The sequence below is a fragment of the Lactuca sativa genome, chromosome 8 (assembly GCF_002870075.4).
Source record: "Lactuca sativa cultivar Salinas chromosome 8, Lsat_Salinas_v11, whole genome shotgun sequence".
Classification (NCBI taxonomy): domain Eukaryota; kingdom Viridiplantae; phylum Streptophyta; class Magnoliopsida; order Asterales; family Asteraceae; genus Lactuca; species Lactuca sativa.
The window spans coordinates 210,033,895-210,041,140 of record NC_056630.2 but is presented as its reverse complement, the minus strand read 5'-3'; the positions used below and the strand labels follow the sequence as shown (position 1 = coordinate 210,041,140).

General features: G+C 27.0%; 1 long non-coding RNA gene across 1 annotated transcript; it reads left to right on the top strand.

Annotated features, from left to right (window-relative positions):
- Window positions 1–1,057: 1,057 nt before the first annotated feature.
- LOC111879225 (uncharacterized) lies at window positions 1,058–5,275 on the top strand. Its single transcript, XR_002846025.3, has 5 exons — window positions 1,058–1,289; window positions 3,191–3,355; window positions 3,733–4,528; window positions 4,598–4,813; window positions 4,917–5,275. It is a non-coding gene; the product is annotated as an uncharacterized LOC111879225 (long non-coding RNA).
- The last annotated feature ends 1,971 nt before the right edge of the window (window positions 5,276–7,246 follow it).

Sequence of the window (7,246 nt, the reverse complement as noted above, 5' to 3'; positions counted from 1 at the left end):
TGAGTGGTGAGATATAATGTTGAAGCACAATTATTATGCTATATCGACATAAAGTTTTATAAAGTTTTAGCCATTGAAGAGCTTGTACAACAATGATATTGAATTTAAATAGACTATTGCTATATTTTCTTTCAAGGGTTTATGTATGTATGTTTCTTAAATTCTATAAAAAAAATATTTCGGCTTTATCCAATCATGACGATGTACAAGAAAAGAAATCTTGTTTGATTTGGATATTTACTATTTTTTTTGGCAAAGATTGTGGTTGGTGTTCCGAACAAGAAACCTTTGTGTTTTGACAACATAAACCTTTCTTGATTTGGGTACTCTCATATGTACACTAATTCAATTTCTTTATGGTTGCCGGCTTTATCATTATTTTCCAATGAAATCAGGTACCACAAAGTTAGTTTGTTTGCTTAAATTTGCAGTAACCTCATCTTTATTGGGAAGTTTAAAACGAGATTTAAATTGTGGCATGGATCTCTCTTGTTTCTCTATGGAAGGCTCTCTAATGTAACAGGTAAATATTATTTGTTCTTGTATGTTGACTTGAACACAAGCTTATTACAAATTTAATGATACATGTCTAGCATGCGAGTCAAGCATATGCATCAAGTTCGATTCACTTCAAATCTAAGCATTTGGTAACATGGTAATATATATATATATATATATATATATATATATATATATATATATATATATATATATATATATATATATATATAGTTCTAGTAGAAAAAAATCAAATAGCAAACACAATACTATTTTGACATATTTACATTTTTTTTTTACAAATATAGTTAATCTTCAATAATTTTTTTTTAATTTTTTTTTTGAAAATCGTATTATTGACAAAAAGTATTTTGTAAAATGAAACCAATCTGTTATATTTAAATTTTACAGATAATATTTTATTAGGATTACTTTTTGAGGCATAAAATATGGATTTTACATTGATTTCGAATTTGACGCCGCTAAAATATTCTAGATCCTTCCAGGGTCAATTTGGTAATTTTCAAATTGTTTAACCTGGTACTACTAAACCCTCTCTTCTTATGCTTCCAAAATAGTGTACGGGATTAGGGCTTGTACCCTAGCTGCTATGGATATGAGTTTCAAGAATCATTTGGTTATCCTAATGTTCATGGTGGATGGAATCGTTAATTTTTCTGTTAATTTCGATATTTATATGGTATTTTCGATGAATTTAGTTCACGAACTATTGTCAATGGATTTTCCGACTCGATCCAGAGTACTGCGGCCGTGATTTCCCTGTTTAAAAGGTATGATTTTGTGTGCATTTTCTAATATTTACAAAGTAATGATTATGTTTGAAGCTAGGGTTTATAATCTATATACAAATTCAATAACGTTGTTGAGTCATAAATTTAATTAAGCAAAAAAATAGACAATTCTTATTTTTATATGTAGGTATATGTTAGGCTGAGAATCTGTTTTGTTTCTAGAACAAAGTTAGTAGCCAACTAACTAGATGATTAACAAGAACCTGGAAAACTATTCATATTGGTGCAATTAAAATAAAATTTAAAACATGCCGTATATCTTTTGTAATTACTGTTCATAAATACAGTATAATCTCTTTCAAAAGTTGCTAAAATATCAATGAAAATTATATATATATATATATATATATATATATATATATATATATATATATATATATATATATAAAAGTTAGGTTATTTTGTTTTCACTGTGCATGTATGATTGATTCTTGACCAATCATTTTAGTTATTTTAAAAAAAATAATTAATGCATATTAAATGTTGAAGATATAATGGATATTAATTACATCTTCAACATTTAATATGCATTAATTTCTTTTTTAAAATAACTAAAATGATTGGTCCATAATTAATCATACATGCACACAATACATAGTGAAAACATTTGAACCTAACTTATATATATATATATATATATATATATATATATATATATATATATATATATATATATATATATATATATATATATATATTGGATTAGGTTCATGTGAGACCACTAGATTTTGTGAGACGGGGAGACCAAATCTTGACCACTCATCTTGAATAATCAAAGGCTGATATTAATTTAGATTAAACCATAAAATAGGCGGTGACATTTTTGTAAATTAATGAAACTTTGGGATTAGATCAAGACACGGAGGGGCAAAAATGGAATTTTGCATTCTTTTTCGTTTAGCACACAAAAACACTCGGTATTCTTCTTAAAAACCCTAGATACGAACACTAAAACCCATTTGATCCAAATCTCAATCATCGTTCTGCTTCCTGAAATTCATCTTCCGATTGTTACACGAAAACCCTCGATAATCAACTAGAACACTAACTTCTTGTGATTTTGAACTCGTCATCTTTGATTTCTCTTTGGATCGATTTCATTTGCGGAGTTCTGCACTTTAATCCCTCGATAAAACCCTAAACTTACTTACTTTGATTCTTATCGAATATTTCTATCAAAGAAAATGGATACATCAACACGTGCTTCAGAATCTACACCATCAGATCATCTAAATGACATTATTACCAAAACTTCTCAAGAAATTCCAGGTAATTTCAATAGTTCTGTTAATTATCATTATATATCATTGTTCTCGTTTGATAACAAGGATGTTGCTTCGAGAATTGATCTTCTATTGTTGCTCCATTCTCCAAATCTACATACTGTTAGTGATTAGGGTTAGGCAAATACCCATTATTAGGATCATAAAGTAAAATAGGTGAAACGAAATGAAATAAGATGCAAGATATACCATACTTTCAAGAAGCAAGCGAAAATGTAAAAAATAACATTAAATTAATCTACAAAATCGGTAGTAATCAAACTAGCAGGAGTAAGGACCTTGTGCAAATGCATTGCAAAGTATTGAAAATTTTACCCCTGTTTCAAAAATGGCTGGTTTGAGAGATTTTTAGAATCGTTTGACTGGTACTTTGTTGAAAGATGAAATTAGGTGACAATTCCCGGGTATAAATATAATGATTAGATTTTTTATTTTTCTAAACAGAACATATAACATATGAAGTAAAAATGATGATCAATTAAAGAAGGAAGAAAATACTTTTAAACTGCTACACTTTTAAGCTCAATCTTTAACTTTATAGTTTATAATTCTAATATTATGCAACTGTTTATACTAACATTAATTATTTTCATGCAGTTAATATTATAACAAGAATGACAAAATAAAAAATAAAAATGATGACAGCGGGTAGAAGTAATGAAGTGGAAACTTCAACAGACAAATGGTTGGTTCAAAAAAGAAAATCATCGAAGTCTATCGATGAATCAACAACTACAACTTCACAAGAAAAAGAAAAAAAAGGTACATTATTAGTTATTCTATTCTAATAAAATATTTATCTTATTTGTTTCTGTTATTCTATGTATTATAATAAAATATTTTATATTCTATTAGTGTTTTTCTACATTCTATTAATCTTATTCTAATAGAATAACTGAATGGGACTTTGGTATTAGATCAAGACACAGAGGGGTAAAAACGGAAATTTTCATTCTTTTTCGTTCAGCACACAAAAACACCAATTTGATCCATATAAATATTCTGATATAATAAGTGTATATGTATAATATTCTTTTGGAATATTACTTTGTAATTAAATGATATAGGATTTTTGGATTTTTTTGGTGTTACTAACATTTATGACTGATGTAATGAATTATATGATGAATCTAATGAAGGAATCTATGTAAAAAAGAGAATCGGTGATGGAAAATATGTTAAAGGAGTGACAAAGATTAAAGAAGCAAAAAGGAAGAAGAATAGTGAGGACAATCGTACAGCAATAAAGAAGCAAAAAACCATCAAAGAGAAAAAGACTGTGAAAGATGCTGTCAAAGAGAAAAACCGTCAAGGAGTTGCCTTCAATAAACACTAGATCGACACCTGGATTGATGACAGATGCTGTAAGTTCTTTGACATTAGAACAAAAAGAGTGGGTAAAACGGATGAGATTTAAAGCATTTTTGAAGATCAACATTAAGAGTATTCCCTTAAAACTTTGCCATTTTATGCTTGAGCATTATGATGAAGGCACAAACAGTATTCTGATTAAAGGAAAAAGAATAAAGATCAGAAAGGAAAAAAATTCATAAAGTGTTTGGTTTACCCAAAACTAGAAAAGGCTTATTTGACTTGGACATGGTTAGTGAAGATCATCAAGTGTTTGATGGATGGATGAAGGAACTTGAAGGTGGAAAGGCAAATGCAACAAACTACAAGAAGATTATTCAAAAATCCGAACAGGTAGATATGAATTTCAAGCTGGGTTTCATCGCTTTATTTGTTAATACGTTTGCAGAATCCATTCCTATGGGGACAAACAACTTAGTTCCAGTTAGAGTACTTGTTGAAGTAGATGACATTTCTAAAATCGATTGGTGTGCGTATTTATTGTACTGTGTAAAAAATTCAAAAGGGAGATGGCGTCCAGACAACCCCAAGTGTTATTACAGAGGCTCGCTTTTGTTGCTGTTGGTATGTTTTTTCATATACTTATTTTTTTTCTTAAAAATGGATATCTAATATGATGTTGAAATAATGCAGCTAATTTACTGTGATGAAATTGAATGCAAGCTCCAAAAAATAGAACGTAAAACACCATTAGTTACGATGTGAACAACAGATAAGTTGAAGGAAAGACAATCTTTTGAGATTAAAGCTGGTAGATTTGGGGTTGGAAATCTAATTGAACAAAGTTCAAATTTAGAACGTGAGAAGAATGAGAATTAGAAGAATGAGAATCAGGACACACGTATTGAGGTATATTCTAAGTAGAATATATTATTTAATTATGTTTTAGAATATATTTTAATTATGTCCTAACTTAATATAAGAAAAATATTCTAATGTCTTTTTTTCCCAGGAGTATGAAGAAAAGTATGAACAATTTTCAACAATGTCTCAACTGAAAAGGATAATATGGAAGATATTATCTTGCATTGTCTATCGAAATTCTCTGAAGACAATAGAACGAAGGAGATGATAAGGAAGTTTAGAGACATATTTTCAGCTACATTTTTTTCTAGTCGAGAAAAGGGTAATAAATAGGATTTGATAGAAGTTTGGAATTACTTAAACGTAGTTATGGTGACTAAACAACAGTTCCTTTTGTAATATCTATCTTATTTTGAACAAATTATACAAAAAAATGTTGTCTAGTATTATGTAAGAAATTTGATATGGTTTATTAGGTGATTAATGCTTAATGAATAGTTGGTAATATGATCACTTCTTAATGGTCATGGTAGAATATTCAATAGTAAACAAAAAAAATTTAGAATATTCTAATAGAATAATGTTAAAGGCATCATTATTCTATTAGAATAATAAAAGATGTTGCATATATATACCAATATAATATTCTTACATGTATAATATTGTATTATAATAATTTGGTAACAAAACATTATACTCTAATTATCATACATAAGGCTATTTATAATGCAGAAATTATGTAAGATTATATAATATTATATTGCAATCATCATACAAAAGATGTTTGCCCTTTAAAATTATGTTGTAATGTGTACAATTAACTTACATTATGTAAGATTCTAATAGTATATGAAATATTATATAATATTATGAATTTACAACTTATAGTGTTATATGAATATATAGAATAGTCCATAGAAAAAATTTGATTTATAGAAAAGAAATGTTTATAATGTTAATGTGTAATAATCTGAAAGATTGTAATGTGATGTAATATTATATTATAATATGAAATATTCTAATTCATACCATCATTCCCTTCAAGTGTGTAGGAAACCAAATAATATGTAGGAACCTAGACTAATAAACTTTTTAAACGAGTGAGAAACATATAAGTTTATAAAATGAAATGAATACTCTTAGGATAAATATCAAACTTTTCTCTGGAAGTTGAAACGTATTCTAAAAACCTCATAGATTAAAAACCAAATTTCAAGTTTGTATTATAAAAAATATATCACAAGGTTACAGTATTTATATATGTTGTTAATTGATATGTAATATTATGAAATTGTATGGAATATTATAATATTAAAGTGTAATATTCTAAATTGTGTTATAACATATAAAATGAACTTATATTACATAAGATTCTAATGTTATATTTAATATTCTGAATATACATACCATTCTAACAGAATAATTTAATTAGGTTTGTCTATATTCAAGTTACAACTTAATATTCTTATAGAATAATGCTATAGGATGTTTGTACATGTAGAACATTCTAAATAGAATGTAACACTAAATGATTATATGAATATCAAATATCAAACTAGAATATAGCAATATATATGTAAGAAAATTAAAATAATGCACAATTTATTTGTAAATACCAATGTAAAAGTAAAAAACTTAGAAGATAGTGTTATCGTTTTATTCAATTACCTCAACTACATCACTTGAAACTATATATATATATATATATATATATATATATATATATATATATATATATATATATATATATATATATATATATATATATATATATATATATATAAGCAAATTTACAACATCCCATTACATTGAATGAGACACTACAAGAATTATTATCGAGCCACATTCTTTACAGCTCCATTCAAGACTTACCTAAAAAGTTGTAATGATAGAAGACATGAAAGATTTAGCTAATTTAATAATTGTATGTACCACTTTACACTATACGAGGGATGAAAGGGGTTTTATGGGTATTAGGATATATATATATATATATATATATATATATATATATATATATATATATATATATATATATATATCTACTGCAATAACAATGTTTAAAGTTGCACAAATGTAGAGCAATTTCATCAAGAAATAACTAAAGAGAGTGCAGGGAGTAAATTAAACCAACATCTTCATTGCAGATTTCGAATCTAAAGATGAACTAAATCCTCATCATCCATCAACTTCTTAGCATGGACCAAGAACCATTGAAACCAACATGTCAATATGCTTCTTGAATCTTGAAGTTCTCATCATTAATTAATGGTGGCAAGATAGGGAAGATATGCTTTTTCCAACATATACACTGAACATTTGCATAGATGATAGTTGTATGTCCTTCAACCACTGAAAAAAGAAGTACACCAATCATCACTAATTTAAGAAAAATCAGCTTGGAATTTAGGGTTAATATCATTAAATAGTAACAAAGTTTAAGGGTGGGATGGAAGGAGTGATATATTAGACTCTACA